This window comes from Simochromis diagramma, unplaced genomic scaffold, assembly GCF_900408965.1.
Source record: "Simochromis diagramma unplaced genomic scaffold, fSimDia1.1 OVJJ01000026.1, whole genome shotgun sequence".
Lineage (NCBI taxonomy): Eukaryota > Metazoa > Chordata > Actinopteri > Cichliformes > Cichlidae > Simochromis > Simochromis diagramma.
Genome location: NW_024386985.1, coordinates 1274212 through 1298864, shown reverse-complemented (window position 1 = coordinate 1298864; position 24653 = coordinate 1274212). Strand labels below are relative to the sequence as shown.

Genomic DNA, 24653 nt, shown 5'->3' with positions numbered 1-24653 from the left:
AAAAGCAGACATTTGTAACATCTTGAAGTCATAATAAATACATGAACTCATACATTTTTTTTTGCTCATGACCAACGTGAGTAATCATAGTATGATTTTAAAAATTGTCACACAGTCTCTGTCTGCTGTTGGTAGAAAGAGATTCTGCAAACAAAATCTGTAATGCATGCTAGGTCCAGATAACTACACAGAAAATCACTAAACATTTATACTTTTTTGGTCAAATTCTTGGTGATAAATCCTAGTTGATGTTTACACAGTTTCTGTCAAGTGCTTAAAATGTCCAATGAGAATAGATCTTTTGTTTGCAACTTTTGGGGTTCTGCATCTTCAGTCTAAGAATAGCTTTTCCTGCTGTGAATGCTTTCTGTTTTCTTTTGCACATAGCTATCACAACTATACTGATACTGCAAAGATTAAAACTGAAGCTAATTCAATTCCAACTATCCAACACCCACCATGAAGGCTGTACCAACCAGGTCAATGGGTCCACTCTCATCCAAGAAACTTATCAATGGTTGCACAATTGGCAGTGGTACTGTTGTGAGGAATAATCACTAGCTTTTGTCCTATGAAAGTAGTGGCAGTGATCCAGCATCACAATTCCAGGATAGATATATTGTTTTAAGTGGTCAGTGGAACAAACTTCCTTTAAATAAAAGTCAGTTTCTAAAACACTGAACTCAGCCGACCTAATGAATGCTACTAGTTTGAACCTTTTTAACATTAACTGATTTTGAACTAAGAGTTTTTAAAATTGTCAGTGTGCTAATATAGTGACCTAATGAAATTGAATACAGAACGACTACAAGAACTAGGGTCTTACTGTCGATACTGTGCATTTCTACTCTACTGCTTTATGCACTGCATTACATATGATGGTACCATTTACTTTTCCTTTACTAGCACTGTACTAGATGCTGGATTCTGATTGCAGAGCTGTTAGAGTGCTGCTGTATTTCATCTTAAGATTAAACTGTATCCTTGATCATGTTGGTTGGAGCAAAAGGCTAGTGTATGTAAAGCACTTTAAGTCCATCTTCATCTCACTCTAACAGCTACAGAGAACTCATTTCCAGACAGATGTACAACCTCAATAGATTTCTCCTTTAGTGCTATCTCATGGCTAAGGATCATAAACCACAGTCCTGCCACTCAGGTGAGCATCTATCCATTTTCTACTGCTTATCCAGGTGCGATTCATTGAAGTGAACACACATAAATATTGTACAATCAGGTAATCATGTACAAGCATACTAAGAGGATACAGAGAGTTTTTCATCTCGATCCTTTCTGGTTGTCATAATGTTTTAATTTTGCTTTTCCTGCCTTTGTATTCCATTATACAAATGGAATAGAATTTAATTAATATTACTTTTAATCTATTTCCTCTCTCCCCCCCTCCCCCCCATCCACTTTGGGGTCACTGCTAAGACTCTGACACAACACTTTACCTAACTAGGTCCTAGCTTTCACTGTCTCTCTCTCACCATATCGCTTTCATACTGACAAAATCCAATTTATAACAAACCTTTGCAAGCTTGCATGCATATTTCAGAGAAGCTGTGCACTCATAGCAGTATGCACACATTTTTTTTATAATATATGTATGACTATGCAAGTGTATTGTATATGTTCACAGAAGGTTATTCCCACAGATATGTATGCATGGGTGTGTATGTGCATCTGTCCAAAGAGATAAAGTTAGCCCTCCTGTCTGAAGGTTCCTGGTGAAAGGCAATAAAAGCTGTCACAGTGACGAGACCTCTGCAATGAGATTTTCAGGATAGTTGTAAATGTTCAATCACGTTTCCTCTTTTCTCTCTACCTCTCTCTCCCCACAGCCAAAGAAGTGGAGAGAGGTTAGAGATGCATGGAGAAATAGGGGCAGGTTGGAGAGGGAGAGAAAAAAGACAACAATGTAAATTATTTGGATTTCTAGGATAGAAACAAAGAGAAATGCACAGAGTAGAAGAGGGAAATAAGGAGTTAGTGATAGAGAGAAGTGATTGGACACACAGCAAGGACATCTTGGCGTTTAACACCACTCCTAACCCTGGACAGATGGCCCTGAGCTGGGAACAGGGACGAGTGAGCAGAATGTGAATTTGTGTGTGTGTGTGTGTGTGTGGTGTGGGTGGTAGTATTATTACTGTAATTATATTATAATTATGTTAAGCCTTAACATCAGGGGGGGAGAGAAAATTACATTTCTATTACATCTCATGGTAATACTATCAATACTACTACTAATAATTTTATGCATGGCTCTTAATGCTAACACTGCTCCTAAGATCTTAGCTCCAGCTAATACCACCAGTACCACCAACTCTGCTGTACATGTACAGCGAATCTGCATGTTACTGAACTACAATGATATGTACTTTCCTCAATGAAGGTAAAGCACCTGAGGAGTGAGCTATCTGCCTGTCTGCAAGACAAAGACAACAGACCCTGCTTCATTCCTAGTAAGCAGCTGACTCAATCACAATGAAAGCCTGATGTGCTAGCACCACATACTCACATCAGCTGCTTGGGGGAGATCTGTGTGATGCAGAGAATGAGGGGAGAAAAGAAGAGCACAGGAAGGAGAGGAGAGGGCTGCCTTTGGGCTTCTCCTTCTCTCTCCTCACCTCTTCTGTGTCTCTCTTAGGATAATGAATCGGGCATAGAGAGTGGGGTTTCACAGAGTGGTCAATGCATAAATAACGCCTCCTGAACAGAGGCCCTGTTATAGTGCTGCAGCGTGAGTCCAGGATTTCTCTCTCTCTCTCATGCTCTTCTACACACACACACACACACACAAGTACATGGACACAGACCTCTATCAGATAATAGATGGTGTGGTACTATAACAAGGCCTGTACAGTCATAAAAAGCTTTCAGACAAATGGCAATCTGTCCTTTATCATAAATTAGGTGACATGTACAGAGCGAAGACGAGATCACTGTATGTGTGTGGGGAAATTGTTGTGTATGAAAAAAGGTGAATCAGAAGTAACACAATGTGATATGAAATAGTCACAAACTTATGTAGAACTTTTAACTTTCTAGGTTATCACAGCAGAACAAAATTTTTCACATTACTTATCCCAGTGGAGAGTCATACTGTTTAATTGTGCAACAGCAAAATCTTACAAAATTCTCTATGCCTACCATCCAGTAGTTCAGTGCAGATAAGTCTCCCCTCATGAAACTTTAATTTGGAGTCTCCATTCTGTTGTTATTTACCAGTTCATTATCTTACTTTCAAGTCACCACATTCCCCTCTGAATCTCTCTTTCTTTTATTGGTCTATGCAACAGCTTTGGTCCTTACAGGGAATATGATAAACACCTTGCTTTGTATTTCCTTCGTTCCATTACCTAATCTAATGCTTTACCTGAGAACAGAAATAATGATGGTGTTCATCACATATTTCAGCTGTCAAACAGACTGAACAACCTAAAAATGATGCTTTTATCTTACCCAGCTTATTCATGTCTGTCTTACTTTGGGTCTCACAGTCTCCATCATGAAGCATACAGAGACTGAAATCTGTTCTTTGCTCATTGTGTGAAACTTCATTCATCATTTAAAAGTGCATATGGAACACACAAAGTTGTGTGTGTGTGAGGGAGAGACAGAGATAGACAGAGAGTGATTATATGTATATATACACATATATATATATCTGTAAAACATAATCCTGACCAACATTAGAAGAATTCATAGAGATGATATGCAATTGCAGATAACAGAGATCAGTGATTGTACAGATCCTTATAGTAAAAACACAAAGTTACACATTATATTAGGACTGCACAATTAGTCCTGACAAATTAGACATTATAATTACCGCAAAATCTTTGGTTATTATTGTAACCATTTATTGTTCTGTCTGAAAGTCTACATCCAATATCCTTATCCACACATGGAGACATTATTCCATGACTAAATACTAACAGGTCTACATTTGTACATTGCCTTTTATTCTTTAAAGACCTCCATAATGGGTCACTAACAAAAAAGAACAATGGCAGCAGAGCAGAACTCATTATACTCTCCTGCCATTGGCCACAACTTGGGACACAACCATGAGTAAAGTATGAAGTTCAACACACCTGTATATATATAGGGTGGGCCATTTATATGGATACACTGTAATAAAATGGGAATGGTTGGTATCAGTGTGTGAAGAGTGGGAGAAGAGGGTTGCATTGACAATCCAACACAATGGGCAGCACATTGAACACATTTTATAAGTGGTCAGAAACTTGTAAATAACTCATGAAAGAATAAAGTTACGTTGAAACCAAGCACACCATTGTTTTTCTTGTGACATTACCAATAAGTCTGATGTGTCACATGGCCCTCTTCCTATTGAAAAAACAAAAGTTGTATCCAAGATGGCCGACTTCTAAATGGCCACCATTGTCACCACCCATCTTGAGGAGTTTGCCCCCTCACATATACTAATGTGCCACAAACAGGACTTTAATATCACCAACCATCCCCATGTTATTTCGGTGTATCCATATAAATGGCCCAACCTGTATATATATATATGGAGAGAGAGAGAGAGAGAGTCAACCAGCAGATTGCAAAAGTAGAGAAAAATGTATGGTGTCTCTACTGCAGCTGGTAATATGCTGACAGGGAAGAGTTTCATATCGGAAATGCATCTTTCGCTTTCTGTTTTTGTCCCATTCCTACAGTCCTTCTTTCCCTTTGGGGCTTGTGCTCAACAAACTGCTACAGTTAAAGCTATTAGATAAGGAGTGTATACTGTGTGTTGTGCAGCTGGAGTTGTTTGTGTGATAGTGGGGTCAAAAGCTCTTCATCAGTGCATAAATCTGTGACGGTGTTCATGTGTTAGTAGTTCTATCTCGTTATGGGATGTAGTTGCTTATTAATGCATGGTGCCAGAACGTGTGTATGTAGATATACTCTATGTATACATTATGTTTTATAATGAGAAAATAGGGGGAAGTGAGCTACTGAAAACAACAACGTCCAACTCCAACATCCAACTCCCATCGGCTCACTGTAGACAAAACGCCAAGCCAGTAGGCCAACGGATTGTGTCTGAACCTTGCCCAACCACACACACACACACACACACACACACACACAGAGAGAGAGAGCAAACACAGAGCAAACACAGAGCAAATACACAGAAAATACACGTACCCTCAGGGCAATGCAACAACAGCCGTTGCCCTGCGGCATGGGACACTCGTGTGTGGAACTGAACCAAAATGCAACAGAACAGACTATCAGGGCCTGGCGGATCGTTTTATTCCCAAGCACAGTCAATAACACACATACACACACACACACACAGAGCGAGAGAGAGCTCTGACTAATCTATTATCAACACAGCATCCCAGACCAACCAGACAAACCACTACTGATATAATCCAATTGCAGTGGAGTTGCAGCATATTTGCTGCAGAGATTATGGCAACGTGCACCATCTATAGGCAACAACAGGAATAGCAGAGCATCGAGACATGAAGATGCACAGCAGATATAGAGATGTTTTTATCATGCCAGATATAAATGTATGTCTGTTACCTAATAATTTAAAAATATATAAAAAAATGTAAATAATAAAAATGATACTTCATACTGAATTATATCTACTTGACTAGAATGTAAAGATCCGTGTTCCACCATCCGTTTGATAATACTGTTAGGAAACAGCTGTGAGTTAAAAAATATACATTTTTTCACAAGACAGGTAACATCTTAAAAGAGCTTACTATGATTTATTAAGAAAAGTGGGTTTAACACATCAATCCAGTGTTGGGCTCGTATTAATTAACTCAGTGCTAATCTGATCAGACTAATTTAGACTTGGATTAAGAGCTGCCCATTCATTACGTTGAAGCAAATGCATGAGATACAGGATGTGGAACAAATCACTTCAATTCACACTGTAGAAACAGGGATGTAAAGTAACAACTGTGTACTGTTTGCAAAAGATCATTTACATTTTCTCTGGAGAATAAATTTTCATCAGTTTGATTGTGTTTGTTGGGTGTGACAGAGGAGCCTTTATATCGTGTAATTACTTCTCATTTCCTTTAGATTGTTTATCTGACCCTTTTAATCCAGTAACATTTGCACATTTGACTTACATTAGATTTAATGTGGCATCAGTTAGTTGAAATAAGAGGAAACAACATTCAGCCCACACCAAACATAAACAATATCATAGAGATGTAGCAAAACTGAAAACTGGTAACTGCCTGTAATTTTTTGGATATATATTGAAAAGACTGACAAGAGACCAAATTCATTGTCTTAAGTGAAAGGTGAGTGCAGCTTAGGGTATTTTAAAGTATGATAGTACACAAATATGTCCTGGTTATGATGCACTTTGGTAAAGAAATGGTGATAAAAGGAATGAAAAGATGAAGAAAACACTATTTTAGTTCTGGTTAAGTCTACAGTTAAGCTGAAACCTCTTCAGATACCTGCTTATTTGTAGATAAATCTGTTTAAAGTTTACGTTAAATTTTGCACAGACAAAACTTTTGTTGGAAAAATATCTTTTGGTTTCTTTCTGACATATATGTTTCTCTATTTAACATAAAGGTAACTTTAAAGGAACTTCATAAGTTAGGGTTATTTTCACATGATTTCCTCACAGGTATTGGTTTAATATAACAGTATATAACACATGTGATATCCTCCAACCTCCCATGGGTATCTAATCAATAAATCCATTGTATTATCTGCCTAAAGCTCTACCATTTTATTGGAAGTCAAGCTGGATTATATCCTGAGGCCTGAGTGAATAGTATAGGCTCAAGCACCTAATACATCTTTATTCCATAGGCCCCAGGCTTCTCTTCCACAGCCAGATCTCTGTATTTGTCCAGCCAAGGCCAGCACTGTAGTCTGGCAGTGGCTGCATAGTGTACAAAGCAAAAAGGTGAAGGTGAGTCAAACTGGCACCATAGTCATGGAGCCAAGTTGATAATTCTGTTAGCTTACACAGCCATAGGACGAGCCATAGTTCTGCATGCACCCGGCTTTCAGAGCAATCTCCTGAGACACAGACAAAGAGTGGGAGAGAGTAGGGAAGAGATAAAGAGAGGGAGTGAGGGAATAGAAACATGAGGGAGAGAGAAAATAAAGAGAGAAAGAGATAAAAGGGCTTTCTGTATTCACTCGGCTTCCATCCGCTTTCCCCAGCAGGCTGGGATCGCCTCCACTTATTGAAGAATAAGACTCATTGGTGGATTGGCTGATAGCTAAGACAATATATGGGAAAGCAAAGGAAAGGAGGACAAAAGAGATGGAAGGGAAAAAAAATATGTCTGAGACATGACAGAAGACTGAATGGGGAGAAAGTGAAGAAGAGGTTTCCCTTCATTTATGCACAGCGTTATTGCACACAAACTCATAGAAGGCTGCTAGTCTAACTACAGTATTAGGTCACTGCAGTGGTGTGACCTTGCTTCACACACCAAAGTCAGAAAACACAGCCAGACAGTGGATGGAAGCAGGCAGGAAGAGATGCAGGAATCTCTAAATCTCTATTAAAGCTGGTCATTTTGCCTCCTATTAGCTTTCCCATTCAGTGATAACCAAACAGGCTTTGAGGAGGGCATTGTAAGCACTTGTAGCTTAAGAGCTGCCTTTACTCAAGGACCCACCATGCATAGGATTCATTTAAATGCATGAGGTTAAAATGTTATCAATGATGTTTGAAATTGGTGAACATGAAAATACAGTATGACCAAATTGCTGAGGATTTCATTATGAATAAAAAAGCATTTGGAATATAAATGTGGCCAGCTGTTTGTGATAATGTAATACAGAAAGACTTCACACTTGATATGAAAATACACACTGACACTTTTAAAAAATAAAAGACGAGCACTCACGTATTTTATAAGACACTATAACCTGAAAGTTTTTTCTTTATTACAAAAAAATACAAAACTGTTGGCGTTAGAAAGGAAAGAAAAATGCTTACACGGGCTTCAAGACCATGCGCCCCTCGGCACTGACATGGTGTACATAAGTTTCTCCTACACCAATCACAGAGCAAATAGCAAAACATCAAAGCAAACTGCAGGTAATACTTACAGAAATCTGCCATTTCTCTTTGCGAGTGCAATATATATTTACCGCATTATTTGTTTGAACAGTGAAGTTGTTTAAGAGCTGGGAAAAAAGACAAGTATTGCAAAGAGCAACTAAAATGTAATCGTAAAATAGGCAAAGTGTATTTGCAGTGAACAGAATCTCTTCCTTATCTTAATCATGCAACTCAGGTATTTATAATGCATCCAAAATAAATCTTGCAACTACTACTCCTGCATACTAGTCTGAGGCACCTAACTGATTTGAGTATGTATGTAAACATTGATGTTCACCAACTTTAGCCCCCAAATCTTTCATTTTTTTAGGAGTTACATGTAAATAAGACATACATGCAAAACAAGAGAAGCAAACAAAGCAGAGAAGTGTGTGAGTGGCTTACAAATGGTCCTGTGTGCGCGCATTATTACACAGTCTCACACACCACGCGTGGTTGGTTTGGAGAGGAAAATAAACCAAACCACTACACTCAGAGAAAGTACTAAAGAGCTGTTTTGTGAATGAGAAGCCTGACATTATCAGCCTCCCTGGAGAAGCACAGCCATTTGCAGATAAATTAAGGGCCTTAGTTTAAAGTTAATTGGATCAACCGACAGTGCACCTTTGCAGTCTCCGGGGTCACCTCGGATTATTCATATCCAGGTAATTATGTATTGCTTGGATGTCTTTTTGTCAGCCTGCCATCTATGACCTGAACTCACCACAACATGTGAGAAGGTTAAACTGGCCTCTGGCAGTGGTGCACGGGGACTAAATAAGGTGAAAATATTACCATAACATTTTTAAGGGGCTGTGATACGGTGCTGTAATTGGAGGGAAAAATGCATCCGTGGCACGACTAATTTGTGTGTTCCTTTCAAATTATATGTGCAGGATTTATATTAAAAAAATTGTTATTTACAATTTAGAAGATATTTTCAAATTACTTTGTTTTTCTTTCTGGACGTAATATCACGTGGTCACCCACACATCCTCTCGGTTTCACTGTCGCTCTTTTCGACTGTGTCTCTCTCGCTTTCTCTCTTTTGCCGTGGGAGTCTGTGGCTTCTGTCCCGGTGAATAAAAACCCCATTATTCAGCTAATTAATAACTTAATTAAAGCTCGCTGGCACGTCAGCCGTGCTTGATTACATCATTATTAGGAGTAATTGGGGATTTCTTTAATGGCACCTTGAGAGAAGAAGAGAGAGAGTGTGTGTGAGCGATGGAAGGTGAAATAGAGAGAAGGAAAGAGGCCTTCTTTCAGCTGCAAAGTGCTGGGTTTACCTCACTTTCTTAAATTATATTTAGATAAATATCTGTGGAATAAAACAGCAGCAGCATTTAACTCTGTTTAATGCTGATCTATCAGTTAAGTGTTCTGGGTACCATTTTGGCATCAATGAGTCATAAATAAATCACCTAGCAGCAGCTGCTGCCCGCTTTACTGCATTTATAATTTGTACTTAAAATGAAGTCGCCTAAATTATGTGTAACTAATATAATAAAAGAAATTAAAATATATTTTTTTAATCCATACTGCGAGACAATATTGCCTGCATTGCATTGACTGTCAACAGTGCATAGCAACTACAACAAGGTGGGTGAAACCAGAGACTCTATAATTACCCGTAATGCGTTCATTATTTTGCATTTCTAACTAAATTAAAGAACAATGTAGGGTTTTTTAAGCACTTTAAAAGCAAACCAGATGACATATATGAATCCATAGGATGTTTTTTTCCCTTTAAATTTCTCCTTAAATTTAACATTCATCACACAAAAAAAAGAATAAAATTCTTTAAGATGTTTCTCATTGGGCCTCCCAGTCACAGTAGCGATACTATTAGCGTAAATAACAACAATCCAATCACAAGTGTTCATGAAAGATAGTAACTACAGTTGAGTTTTATCATCACAATATTTTACTAACACATCTGTTTTCCTTCAGCTACTTAGAGTGGGACATGCTGTCAGTGAGGTTTGCGGTCTACGGCATGGAGCCAGAGAGTCTGATTATTATAATCAACAGGGAGATATCATTGCTGGTGTTGAGTATCATAAATAAGTGTGAGAATAACATATCACGATGTATAAATCTTGTTTAAAAAGTTTTTCTTTTAAACACACACGAAGAGCCGAGCAGAAAAAACACCCTAACCAGCCACCTCCCTTTAAACAATATATCAGCTGTTATCTCTGCATTATGCCTTCTATTGGACTATTATGCCCCATCTGAGAATGTTCTTTTTATCTCTAACTACAATGACCGGGGACAGGAGGACACTAATGAAATTAGTCCAGACAAACCCCTTCCATTCTCTTTGTGCCTCATTAGAGCCTGATGTCCGTTCACTGTGAACCATCCAGCAGCACACTGGCCAGCCCCTCAATGAGAACCATTAAATACTTGGAAATTTCACCTCTGTTTGTGTAATTAGCCGCTGGATGAACACAGAGCAAATGGCAAATGAACAGGTGGAAAGACAGGGCTGCAGACTTTTCTTTCTTTTTAAATAAGTACAGCTCAAGTGTTGTCTTGTCACAAAAAAGCCTCAAGTTTTAGCTACAAAACTAACAAATCTCTTTCCAATTCTCTGCCTTGATAGATTAAGACATAAGATCTAACTGTGGTCTCTCTAATAAAAGATGTCAGTGGTTGCTATCTCTAAATTTCCTTCTACTATGGAAGACTGTCTCACAAACATCCCCACTGTATGTGTGGAAAAAGACAGATTGGTCCTTTTTGTTTCAATTATTTATTTATTTATTTATTTATATTTAACAGGGGCAAAAGTGGAGAGAACAAAAGAAAAAATAATAATGTGAGAGCATGTGATATAGTGCATACTAAACTCGTTGGGGCTTCTGTAAATGACTAGCTGTGCAATAATAAACATGTTTCGACCATCTGAGGGGACTACAATGTTTGTGCAAAAGAGCTATTCTTAAGTGGATTTTATTGTTTTCTCTCCTCCTCTAAAACCTTCTCTTTATGCTTCAGTAGATGCAGAATAATTACTGAAAAATGAAGGCTGGGGGTTTCATTTATAAACTGCATTCAACAGATGTTTAAATCTAACCTGTGAGAATTAAAACGCCGGTATTTTTTTTAAAAACTTGATCTGCTTTTAAATCCTTATTTATTTAATCTAATACAGTCTAACACAGTGGGAGTACATTGACTATAAGCTTGTTTAGAGATGCAATTTTCAAAGTTAATGTGCGAGCACAGAGGGAGGAACAAACAACTATACAGGGAGTGCAGAATTATTAGGCAAATTGTATTTTTGAGGAATAATTTTATTATTGAACAACAACCATGTTCTCAATGAACCCAAAAAACTCATTAATATCAAAGCTGAATGTTTCTGGAAGTAGTTTTTAGTTTGTTTTTAGTTTTAGCTATTTTAGGGGGATATCTGTGTGTGCAGGTGACTATTACTGTGCATAATTATTAGGCAACTTAACAAAAAACAAATATATACCCATTTCAATTATTTATTTTTACCAGTGAAACCAATATAACATCTCCACATTCACAAATATACGTTTCTGACATTCAAAAACAAAACAAAAACAAATCAGCGACCAATATAGCCACCTTTCTTTGCAAGGACACTCAAAAGCCTGCCATCCATGGATTCTGTCAGTGTTTTGATCTGTTCACCATCAACATTGCGTGCAGCAGCAACCACAGCCTCCCAGACACTGTTCAGAGAGGTGTACTGTTTTCCCTCCTTGTAAATCTCACATTTGATGATGGACCACAGGTTCTCAATGGGGTTCAGATCAGGTGAACAAGGAGGCCATGTCATTAGTTTTTCTTCTTTTATACCCTTTCTTGCCAGCCACACTGTGGAGTACTTGGACGCGTGTGATGGAGCATTGTCCTGCATGAAAATCATGTTTTTCTTGAAGGATGCACACTTCTTCCTGTACCACTGCTTGAAGAAGGTGTCTTCCAGAAACTGGCAGTAGGACTGGGAGTTGAGCTTGACTCCATCCTCAACCCGAAAAGGCCCCACAAGCTCATCTTTGATGATACCAGCCCAAACCAGTACTCCACCTCCACCTTGCTGGCGTCTGAGTCGGACTGGAGCTCTCTGCCCTTTACCAATCCAGCCACGGGCCCATCCATCTGGCCCATCAAGACTCACTCTCATTTCATCAGTCCATAAAACCTTAGGAAAACCAGTCTTGAGATATTTCTTGGCCCAGTCTTGACGTTTCAGCTTGTGTGTCTTGTTCAGTGGTGGTCGTCTTTCAGCCTTTCTTACCTTGGCCATGTCTCTGAGTATTGCACACCTTGTGCTTTTGGGCACTCCAGTGATGTTGCAGCTCTGAAATATGGCCAAACTGGTGGCAAGTGGCATCTTGGCAGCTGCACGCTTGACTTTTCTCAGTTCATGGGCAGTTATTTTGCGCCTTGGTTTTTCCACACGCTTCTTGCGACCCTGTTGACTATTTTGAATGAAACGCTTGATTGTTCGATGATCACGCTTCAGAAGCTTTGCAATTTTGAGACTGCTGCATCCCTCTGCAAGATATCTCACTATTTTTGACTTTTCTGAGCCTGTCAAGTCCTTCTTTTGACCCATTTTACCAAAGGAAAGGACGTTGCCTAATAATTATGCACACCTGATATAGGGTGTTGATGTCATTAGACCACACCCCTTCTCATTACTGAGATGCACATCACCTAATATGCTTAATTGGTAGTAGGCTTTCGAGCCTATACAGCTTAGAGTAAGACAACATGCATGAAGAGGATGATGTGGACAAAATACTCATTTGCCTAATAATTCTGCACTCCCTGTATTACTCACATTTTCTTCTTACTATTCGAATATGAAGGATAGCAGAAGTATTCATTCATTTATTCATATAAAACAATCATTAAGTAAAGATGTTTTTTTATTCCATGTGATCATGATATTGAATACGTACTTTATATTACCTCCTACCGATAGTGCTCCTCTATCTCTTGAAGAAAACTGACAATTCCTGCCTTTTGGGGAGGGAGTGGGGGGGTGAATTGCAGTGTATCAGGCCCTGTGAGTCCAATCCCATAGGGACATGGGAGTGTATCATCACAGTGAAAGGCAGCGTATTCTCTACTCAAAAGAAAGAGACAGAACTTTAGTCTGTCAAGTCAACTAGGATCAAAACAGGGACTGAAACTGTCACCTTACTGGAGTGAAGAGGAATTTGCATAAATTTAAGCGTCCACCAGATGAAGGACGCATCAAACTCAGTATAAAAGGATAAGAAAGTGGAATCAGTCAGGTAGACATATTGTTTCAGTCAAGACTCCACTTTTCTTTAAAAAAAAAAGTCTGTCAAATCCTAAACAGTCAGTTAAGACCTTTATATTCCTTAGTGTCATCTGTTCATGAGATTTCATCCTTTACATTTCATTTCTGTGATGTTTCTGGATGTAAAAGCCCTCACAGCTCTTCCTATAAGCAAAAGAGCTTTAAGTGATGCTGAAAAATCTGATTTTCTGTTGTTGCCTTCTTGTCTAGCTACCCACGCAGTGATCAGTGAAATACTTAAGCATGCATATACATGGCAGTCAAACCTGAAAACAACCTGAGTATATGATTTATGTCTACAGTCTAGTGTGCAAATCACCTTATTGGTCAATCAAAGTTTCATGTTGTCAAATTTTCAAATACTCAGCTTGTCATTTCACCTTGACGTATTATTTAGTCTATCAGAGCGTTGAACCCGTAGCAGAAAGGACATATCTTCTACTAGTATAAGTAAACCAATAGCAGGTTTACTATTAGTTCATATTAATAATAAGACCAGCATTAAACAAACTAAGAGTCACTGAAAATGATTAAAGTTAAATTATAACTGATTTTATGATATTTTTCTGACAGTTGGTGGACTGTTGAATCAAAATTGAAATGAAAATCTTTTATTTTTCCTGACACTTTTCAGACTAAGGAGCCATATTAATACTGGAATGAATATTATTACAACACAGTTAGTTCAAGTGCTTGCTGGTGGCCAGACACATCCTAATCACAGACTGTCTGTGAAAGCATTTGCATGTGTAAATGCAAGCCTGCAAGCTGAGCCACACTCACGGAGGGAAAAAAAATGAAATCCAGACTCTCTGCTAAAACGGAAAATGCTGCACCCTTGAAATAAGCATGACTTGAACATTTCTGTAGAAAAATAAAAATATTTAGAATTAAAATCAGAATCAGTTTTACTGACCAAGTCTGTGTACACATACAATGAATCGGGCTCTGGCTGTTCCTTTGCTCTCAGTGTAGGTAACAGAGTAGACAACAGACAATACTGACAATGTGACAGACAAAAATCTAGCATATTTATTGTACAATGGTGTAGAGTGAATAAATTATGTAATACATAAAAGACGGATAACTAGTTACTATAAATACGTTATATGCATGAGGACTGACTATAAATATACACATATGGTATCAATTTATGCGCAAAAGAACAATTTAATTGGCCTTATTACACATATAGGACAGTGTGGGTTGCAAAAACGTCCTGATATATTAGCAGATACATCACCCCATGTGGAAACAGGCAGATATTATTGTTTAATCTCTATTTTAGATTAAAATTCACATACATTCCAGTATTTGTGGTCTGATCTGGTCTGGCTAAAGACTGCAAATAACTTGTGTGATGATTACATGTCTCATACACCCATTGGTCATCTCTCAACCAACAGAAAGCTGCTTGCTCAAACACCCAAATTTAATCAGCTGCATATAAAGCAAAACCAAGGCTCAGGAAATAGGGGGACTGTATGTGTTATTTTGAATATATGATTTTAAAAAGTAATCAAACACTGCCTCTCTATGGACTATGTTAACCCAACAATCCCTATGGGTCCACAAGCCCCTCTTTGAGAAGCAGTGGTCCATATATCCTCCTCTTCTACAAAATACAGTGGAACTCTGACCTACATTTTACAGATCATTAACTATACGAAAACTAGCTGCATAAAATAAACAGACAAGCATGACTGTGCTGTCTCTAGGTCTACACCTGACAGTAAGCATTTGTGGAAAGTTTCCAGTGTGTTTATGGATGCATAAACACAGAGGAGGCAGAGTGAGAAGCACTAAAATACAGAGGTAGAGAAGTTGGGTTGAGACTTAAAGTTTATGAAAGAGAAAGTGATATATTTAATGAAGGCATATTCATACGAATGCATTAAGTGTAAGTGGTCTGTGTTAACTTAGTTATACAAGAAATGTGAAGACAATATTTAAACAAATATTTAAATAAATTCACTTACTGACTTTTCAAAACAAACCTTTCTGAAATAATAAGTGATGGACATTCTTTCTGAAGATGCTATGATTAACTAAACTCAAAAATGAGGGCAAGTATATCTGCATAAACACTATAAAATAAATACAAAGAAGAAGTATCTATAATTAAACATCCATCTTTAACATAAAGGTTATATTTTCATAATTTGTGTTCCAAGATAAGACTTTGATATACACTCGTTTCAGCGAGCTAAATACTCTGTAAAGAGCGTCATCTCTTCAACGCAGTCAAATACAGCTTCTCCCCTCCATCTCTTTTCTGGTTGTCACTGAACCATCATTAGCTGATTAATGTTTCCCAGCTGAGAGTGTTAATTGACATAATCTATTCTCCATTAGTGCTGGCCCTCTGCAGACAGACTCAATGTGTTCCTTTACCCCTCATTTCACCCAAGGTGGTCTTGCCCTTCACCTTGGGCTAACAGTAGACTAAACTAAGTCAAGGTCCTTGTGGGGGTGCTTCAGGTTGCTGTGGCTAAAGTATAATTTCACAAGATACTGAGAGAATGAATGTGAGAAATCTCAAATTTGTCTCCATTTGACTGTTTTGGCCCTAATTATGGAAAATAAGAATCCTCATAAACAGGCAATCAGTTGTTTAGTCCAGTGGGATGAATCAGAAAGGTTCAGAAAAATAATGAGATCAAGTTATTTGGTTATTTGCTGCTTGATATTTTGGATTTAGAGGATTTGCTTGGTTGTTTTTCCATCATCTGAAATTGTCATCAGTGACCAAAGTTTTAAAGATCTGAGGCCCACGGCTCCACAGACCAGTTGTTTCTGGTGCGATAGAGAAAGTCTCAGGAACCAGGGATCCTGCTTAATTGTATAGCTGAGAAAAAAACTCTACATATTGTCTTTTTTTTTTATGTCATGAAAAACAATCCAAGGAGAGCTGAGCAATGTTCACAATACGCTGGCGAGTTAAGAAAATCAACATGTTGTGCAGTCATGAAGACCCAGCACAGACAGGCTGCCTTCTTGGTGTATATTTAGACTGAAGCCAGCGACGGAAGGTAGAATGCAAAAGAGCAGGAACAGATCAGGAGAGAGGGTAAAATGAAGTTGAGGAGGGTGGAAGAGATTGATTTTCTTTGACATTCCCCACTGAAAAAGTCTCGAACTCGTCACAGAGACTTGAAAAAGAAGAAAGAAAGCATATCTAACACATACACTGGCTTCGTTTCTTAGCAACAGCCTGCACCCGAGGTGAGAAGGAAGAGCTATGGAGATGGAGGGATAAAAAGAAAGAAAGACAGATAAAGAAACAAGACCGACAAAAGAAAGATATTGGAGTACGCACCCTGCAACTTGTCTGGTTGGTACATATTGATTTTAACTGATTTCTTTACCCCTTGTTCTTATTTTGAAGAACACACTCGCTTCCACCATTGTGTGGATTTCCTGAGAGAGAATTTATGAAAACTCCCATCTAAATATCGTCTTTAAGCTTTTATTTAAACCGGCGTGTGTCTTTAGACCAAATGTGCGAAAACTTTTCGAGACATTATCATCCAACCCAAGAAAATGAACAAAAATGTCCAAAAAACATGATAAATTCCTAAATGCTGGTGCTGTGGGGATCAAGGAGGTGTGCAAAAAAGTAAATAAATAAATAAATAAAAACATCATAGTTAATATCACAGTTTCCTTCATTAGTTAATGTGGAAATTATATGTTTACACATTTACCATTTCATGAAGTAACTGTGGCAAAATGACGTTTGCAGGATTTTAACTCAGTTATACAGCATTTATTTTCATGTCATATCCACCTTTAATCTTCATTTAATGAAGGAATTTAATACATCTGAATTTCACAATTATGCCTTGATATATTAATTAGAAGTGTTTCCTGTCCCTTGACACATATTGGATATTAACAAATTTCCAGTAAGGCTCATTAGTTTAGTGTTTTATATCAAACAGAACCAAAGTGCGCACAACACAGAAAGAAACCCACTTGAATCACATCTTTAAAAAAGCATTAATATCTAATTTTCTCTTGATGAAATAAAGTTTGAGCACATACAACAGCAAACCCAGTCTATTTATGGTCACAAGAACCATGCTGCCATTATTTCATTTTATTATGGGTTTTTTTACTGCTATAAAATACAAAGTGTCCCTATGTTTGTGATATACAAATACAATATATATATATATAAATTAGGCATCTAAGATTTGGTGATAAATAAATTATTTGAATTATTATTAAAAAAATGCAAATTAATTGATTTGGTCTCTATTTGTCTATTGTGACTTTTCTGTAAATTAGTTTCAAACCTCCTTCAGATACAGTGGTTTATAAGCCTTAGTAAAAAACAATCTGCCCAACTTGTGAAGTATCGAAGGCTGAAATTGATCAACCAAATACTTGCCTGGCAGAATGCAGCTCCGAGATAAGTGAACTGGTTTAATTATGGTGGGAGGGAAACTAGCAGTGGCCAATCAGGTTTGATCCTCAAGCTTGGACAGTCTGCTCATTCCTGACTTAAAAAAAGGATGTGAAATGGATTTATATGTGGTCATTCCATGCTTTTTAGATAAAAGCTGCACCGGGGATGTACGAGATATCTTAATAGCTGCTTTTCTGTTCAGCGTGTCTGTGTGTAGGTGTGTGTGTCTGTGTGTGTGTGTGTGTGTGTGTGTGTGTGTGTGTGTGTGTGTGTAGAGGGAAGAAATAGAGAGGAAGTCTATTTAGGACAGTGATGGCAGCTAAAGATAGAAGGCACGTTTTAAAGAGAGGATAGAAACATGGGATGTTTTGGATAGATCGAGTCTGAATCAAGGAACAGATTTTATAAATAAGCAAGGTATCGCTCTTTCACTATTATTTGTGTCTTGTTAGATCTAATCCACCTTTCATTTTCCCTCTCTAGCTACTTTTAGATGTTCTCAGGTGTTGTTACTTCCTTGGTCTCAGTCTCTTTCCACCCATTCTCAGTACTACTGTTTTTATCTTTTCTCTATTATGTTTCTCCGTTGGAAACTTGAGGCATTGCATGCGCAGGAGGCTATCTGAAGCACTTCAACTATCTCCTCTTCTTGCGCACGCAGTAGTGTCACCAAGTAGGACTTCTGCCCTCTCTGCCACCCATTTCAAATGCATACCTAACTCCAATAGCCAGAGGTAATCAGTGCAGGACAGAAGTGTAGCTTTGTTGATTGTTAGGCAGCTTAAAACGATCTCTCCAGTTGCTGCTTGCAAGTTGTTGCACTCTCTATTCAAGATCATAGTCTAGTCCATGAACATCCGCTTTTACATCTCCAGGTGAAATTATTACATCAAAGATATGGCATATGCAAATTTGCATTATTCATGAGGTAGTGTTCCAATTGGCTGGAGGGTAACCTGACGCCATAATTCGAGCTACTTGCAATAAGTAATCATGAATAATGAAAATTAAGAGTAAATAGCTTCAAAAACCGTCTGCTGGGTGACAGAGGGGCATCTGCACTGTAAGGATGATTTCAAGAAACCAAAACAACTTTTGGAGACTGAAAAGTCCAGATTTCAATATTATTTTTAATTTATTCTATAAATAAATAATTAGATTTTCTTAATTTTTAATGAATCCAGTATACTGATCCTTGTTTAAAAGATTCTAAGTAATTATGTTTTTTAAGCTAATGTTAAGCAACAGACAAAATAATTCATAAACATGTTGCAACAGAAACAGAAAAAGGTATAGAACAGTGTGGGGTTTTGCCCCTTTGAAAACATGACATGTCCACATATTTAAGAGATAAAAGAACACATGTAAAATATTCATTATTTGATCAAAAACATTTTCTCATGCTAGTGAGATTTGCAGCTAAAACTAAGATACTATATAATAGAATAATTTGATCTATGATCAAATGATATGTTCAATGCTGGTTGTGGATGTGAAGCAATCTGAACTTCCTCTAACTGCAAACTTTTTAAATATGAATGAAGGGAAACAGCACACACACTGAACCAAATCTCTTGCTTTCACTTTCATTTAAAACGTTAATGGAACTTGATTCGCAACTGCTATCAATTTAAAAAGAAATCAACAGCTGTCCCACTTCTTTATGGTGTTTGGTTTGATTTTAAGACCCTGGAAGCTACGACTAAGTATTTCTGAATTTCCTGTGCTCCCAGTGCCGTGATGACAGGATTGAAAGGAGAGTGTTAACCTGCTTGTCTGTCAGCCTGTCAGTTTGCAGAGTCAGAGTGGTTCCGCAATAATGCTGATTCCTCTAGTGTTGCCAAACGATAAATCAGTGTTAATAAGAAATCATATAAAATGTGCATATGGAACAACAAATCTGTTCATGCATGCAGTTCACATGGCGGAGCAATTTAACAGAGCAAAATATGTGAATCTGAAAAACAGACAGTAGCAAAAAGCCAATCAAACTAAAGATGTTGGGAACGACAGGAGCTTTTTCTCGGCAGACTAACCATGAAGTTCCAACTAAACCTTCCTTCTTTGCCTGGCTGAGGCATCAGTCATTCTCGCGTGCACGCACACACACACATGCACACACGCACGCGTGCACACACACACCTTATATGCAAGCACAGTGAAGCCACTGCACCCAGAGATTTGCTGCTTGCAATGCAAATCAGGTTGAAAAAGGTTCTGGCAACGAACATGCTTAACTAGTCACTATGGAAACTCTGCAGGACATTGCTTGGCCTCTGCTCTGTTTGTTTTTATTTGTTTCCCCTTGTTTGTTTACTATGTATCTTAGAAACACATCAGCGGCTGCAAGCCACCTCAGCACAAGCATCAGCGAGAAAAAGATACCAGCTAATGATTGTGTTTATTAGATTGTATTCGATTAGATTTGATTGTATGAGATTGCATTTGATTAGATTAGATTATAACGGAGTGACAACAGCAGACACGTTGCTGTTTTCTGTCATTACATATAGCACAGTTATTTCAATTTTAAACATATTTATCTAAAATTGCAACATTTAAATAAAAAAAAAATCAGAAAATAACACTGTATATTCTCTATTATTGGTGGTGTTTTCTCTGTTTTCTTTCTATTATTGTCGGGTCTTTACCTCACTTTACCTTGAGGCAACTGTTGTTGTGATTTGGGGCTATATAAATAAAATTGAATTGAATTACTATCATAACAAATAAAGAACTCTGCCATTTTTTGGGGCCATTTGTAGTAAAACATTTTAATGCATAGCCGCAGCAACCCCCCGAAGGAAAAAAAAAAGTGTTGCCATGTCTGCGTGTCTGAGAAAATTGGTAAATAGATTCAAGTTAGCATCTCTGTTGTCTACTCAGAACCACCATTACAACACTGATGGTGAGACAGCATTCTGTTTTCAAAATATATTTTACTTCTACCTTAATATTCTTCACACCTGCACTCAGACATACCCGCAACAGTGACAGAGGAAACCACAGTATGAGTGCATCCTCTCTTGCTTTAAACGTCCAACCTAGTAATATTGAGATAGAGTAAAGTGACCACGGTGTCGCTCAGACATGAAGTTGACACATTCAGATGATGTCAGATTAACAGAAAGGGCTTTTGGAAGATACCAGAAATGTGCAAACAATCTGATCTTCTACAAATTCCTAGAAAACCTTCAGAGCACTCAACATTACTGGAGTTTTAGCCAGAGGGCTAAATCTAAATGCTACAAACAAAAAAGCTCATTCAATTAACTACTGTGAAACTTTAAATAAAAATGATTAATTTCTTAACAAAGCGATGATGTGGGTACAACTTATCAGTATGGACTTATGGATCTTATCTGATGTTTATATTGTGTGATGAGATGACTGTTAAATCACACCGATGACAGGAGCAATGCTCAGAGTGCAAACCTTCAGACAGATGTTTGCTATGGTTGAAAGTAGAAGCATGCACTTATGTGTGAATTATCTCACTGATTACTCGGGGAAAACTGAAAATAATTACACTGGTAGATTTAAAAACCAAACAATGTATTTGAATTCAGTTGACAGTTTTAGTCTTATGATTTATAAACCTGGGTGCTGCTCGTTGCATCGTTACCAACACATGGAAGTGACTGCAGACCCGTCCCTCGTTCTTTGCAAACTATTTGTGGTGATTTGTGCTACGTTTACATATTTCTTACTCCAAAATATTTTTCAACTCGACATTGTGAGGTTGTTTTGAAGCTACAAATGAAGAGTAGATTTTCTTTTTTTTATTGCTTTGTTATTGCATTTCAAACACTACATTATTTTGATGAGTTGACAGTATATCACGTAGATGGCATTTATGATGCAAATCCATCATTAATGACTTTAGATTGATTGGTTCCCTATGCCGTATTTCTTCATAAAACTTTCATTTTCACTTACTGAATGGCTATGGTCACCTTAGCCATTTTTACATATGCACTGGCATTTCACAGTGTAAATGTCTGATGCTGTGAGGTTTGTTATTGAACAGTCTAACTTGCAAGCTTCCTAGTAAAGTCTGTGGGATATCAGATTGTGCTAGTTTGCATCAAAGTGGGAATAACCCAGGAGACTGTCTAGTAATAGTGTAGCAGTGAAGAGTAGCGTAGTAACAGCAGTGTTTTCACAGCTAGCGAGTGGTTGTTCTGTGTTCCGCCTTCTGCATGCTTTACCAAGATGGCACCCTCCCATACACCAAATGGTATTTGGTGTAAATTCCAGTTTTGAGAACATGGTGGACACAAACTCCTCGAGTGTGCTGTTAGACAAGAAAACTCAAAGTTTTCCCAAATTCATGTTTAAAAAAAAAGGTCTTCTTGCCAAATTGGCATGCAATAAGTGATGTTTGTGAGGCATCTCACTGTGTGAGAACAAAGAATTGAACAATTTTATTTACTTGTTGATGACTAATGATCACAAAAAGCGCAGAGATATTTTTTCATAACATGTTAAACTGGATGACAAATTTAAAATGACCTCTTTGTTGAAATCTTGTTTTAGCCATCGCTGTGAATTCGGTGCCGGCCTTCAGCTTTGATTTCACGACTAGCTATGGTGATTCTTTGATGAGGCTTTGTACACTGCAGTGTTTTATCACAGGCCTCAGTGCAGTATTGTACCATGTCTCTATGGCGATAAACCACTTTAGAGGCTTGGGCTCGCCCAATATTTTATCTCAGCACCATCACTGAAGGCAGGTGGAACTGATTGAAAAGAAATTATGAAAGAGGAGAGAAAAAAATGGCACACAGCATCTGCAGAGCCTGGCTGAGGACATTGGAGAGAAGATTGAATACAGGTTATCAAATCTGAACCCAAAATAAATCTCTTTCATCAAGCTCTCCGTCTCATTCTTTCCCTGACATTTTTCTCTGAGCTGCCTGTATACTCTGTATAACCAGATCAAACCTGAAATGAACCGCTGACTCAGTCAAGGCTCCAAACCCAGATATACAGAATTATTACTCCCACTAAATCCAGAAATGGAAGAGGGTATTCTACTGGAATCTTTTGCAAGTTTGAAATATTTTGCATGGACTACTGAGTGATTTTGAAGTACAATAGGATATTTACAAAATTAACTTTAAGAAAAAGAAAAAAGAAAGTAGGGCTGCTCGATTATGGCAAAAATGATAATCACGATTATTTTCACTGAAATTGAGATCTCGATTATTTGACAATGTATTGAATAATGACTTTAAAGATTGTCAAAAAATAATATAAAATAGTGTGCAAATACTGATAACAGTGCAAATGTTTGCAATATAAAAAATAAATGTTCACTAAACATCTATGTTTAGTGAACTTTGCAGTGTTGCTCTGTGGTGCAGCTACGACACTGTAGCAAAGTTTACACACTATGTCTACTTGATCCACGTCTGACTCCGCGAACCCATAATGTTTCCAACCACTGAAGTTTTTTTTGCCTCTCTTTTCAACCAACGGCAGTCACTCTCCTCTCCAAATAACTTCTGCTTAGCTTTCCGAGCTTCCCTCGGGTCCTCTTGTTGTGACACGTGTTCGAAATGCAGAGAGGTGCGCTCGATTTGCCACACGGAGCAGCGCCAGAGTAAAGCACGAGGGAGGAGCTAATAATCGGCTCAGTCATTTTTAATGATCGTTGAAAGCCCAGATCGTAATCGTGATTAAAATTCGATTAATCGAGCAGCCCTAAAAGAAAGCATGAATTTCATTTGAACATTTGCTTCTGAAATACTAAATACTGTTCGCCAATACCTATTTGACTGATGTTGCACCTATGGTGTATTTCATATATTTCATATATAAAGATCTTCATTAAAATGTGTATACTTCTGCCTGAGAGAGCCATTGTCACTTATCTGCATGTCACACTCTAAATGCTACTCTAAAAACAAGTGAAAATTGCAATTAAAATTAGTGATACATATTTGAAAAGGATAAGCTGAACTGCTGTTCAGTGCATGAGAAAGATTAATGAATTACTAATGTTGTTCGTACCATACATGACTGCACTTTGAAAGATATAAACACTTGCATTCATGAAGCAGTGATCAGTGAACATCTGGCAGCTTCGTATGCAAACTAACACAATGAAGTCCATTCCAGCAGCACCTTTCATCAGTATTCTTTGGACAGTGCGTCATATGTGGCAGACAGTTCATAGCAGGTCTCTGCGGGGTGCCTGAAATGAGATGTGTCCAGTCCCACAATGAACACACTCATACATTCGTGCTCAGGCAAACAGAGATGAATGTACGCAGCCATAATGTATTGATAGATGCATGCAAATTCAGATATAGGTAGGGAGGAGTAGTGACATAGCTGCTTTGGTAATTGCAGTGTGCTCTGACAGCCATCTTAATGAGATAATGAGAGTAGGAGGGTGAGTCAGTGCCGCCCTCTCCCTCCTCCTCCTCCACAGAGCCAGAAACAGACGAAGGGGTCGACCTCAAAATGAGCAAGAAGACAGATGAGTAAATGGATAGAGGTTAAAGAGGGAAGAGAAAGAGATGAGAAAGACGACGGAGAGAATGAGAAAATGATTTGCGATGTTAAAGGAAGAAGATAAAGGGAACAAAAAGGAGAAGGAAGAAAAAAGACAGGATGGTTTAAAAATAGGAAGATGACGATGGAGGGAAGAAGTGACACAAATTTATAATAAAAGGAAAATAAAAAATACAAAAGAAGAAATAATGGCAGCTAATAAAGACAACAGAAATACAAATAAGACGGTTGAGATCCTGAATTCTTAAGAGGCCCCAGGCAGACAGGGTGACACTGTGGAATCGAGAGCCTTATCTATGTGTGATATGTATATT

At 37.9% G+C, this 24653-nt stretch overlaps 1 protein-coding gene and 1 long non-coding RNA gene across 4 annotated transcripts in view; both read right to left on the bottom strand.

Annotated features, from left to right (window-relative positions):
* Nucleotides 1–24653, bottom strand: part of nlgn1 (neuroligin 1) — a 316481-nt gene that overhangs the window by 63588 nt on the left and 228240 nt on the right. The gene's annotated exons all lie outside the window — the stretch shown is intronic.
* Nucleotides 16787–23006, bottom strand: LOC120738580. The gene is made up of 2 exons (XR_005697020.1): nt 22049–23006; nt 16787–22009 (listed from the first exon to the last, which is right to left on the bottom strand). It is a non-coding gene; the product is annotated as an uncharacterized LOC120738580 (long non-coding RNA).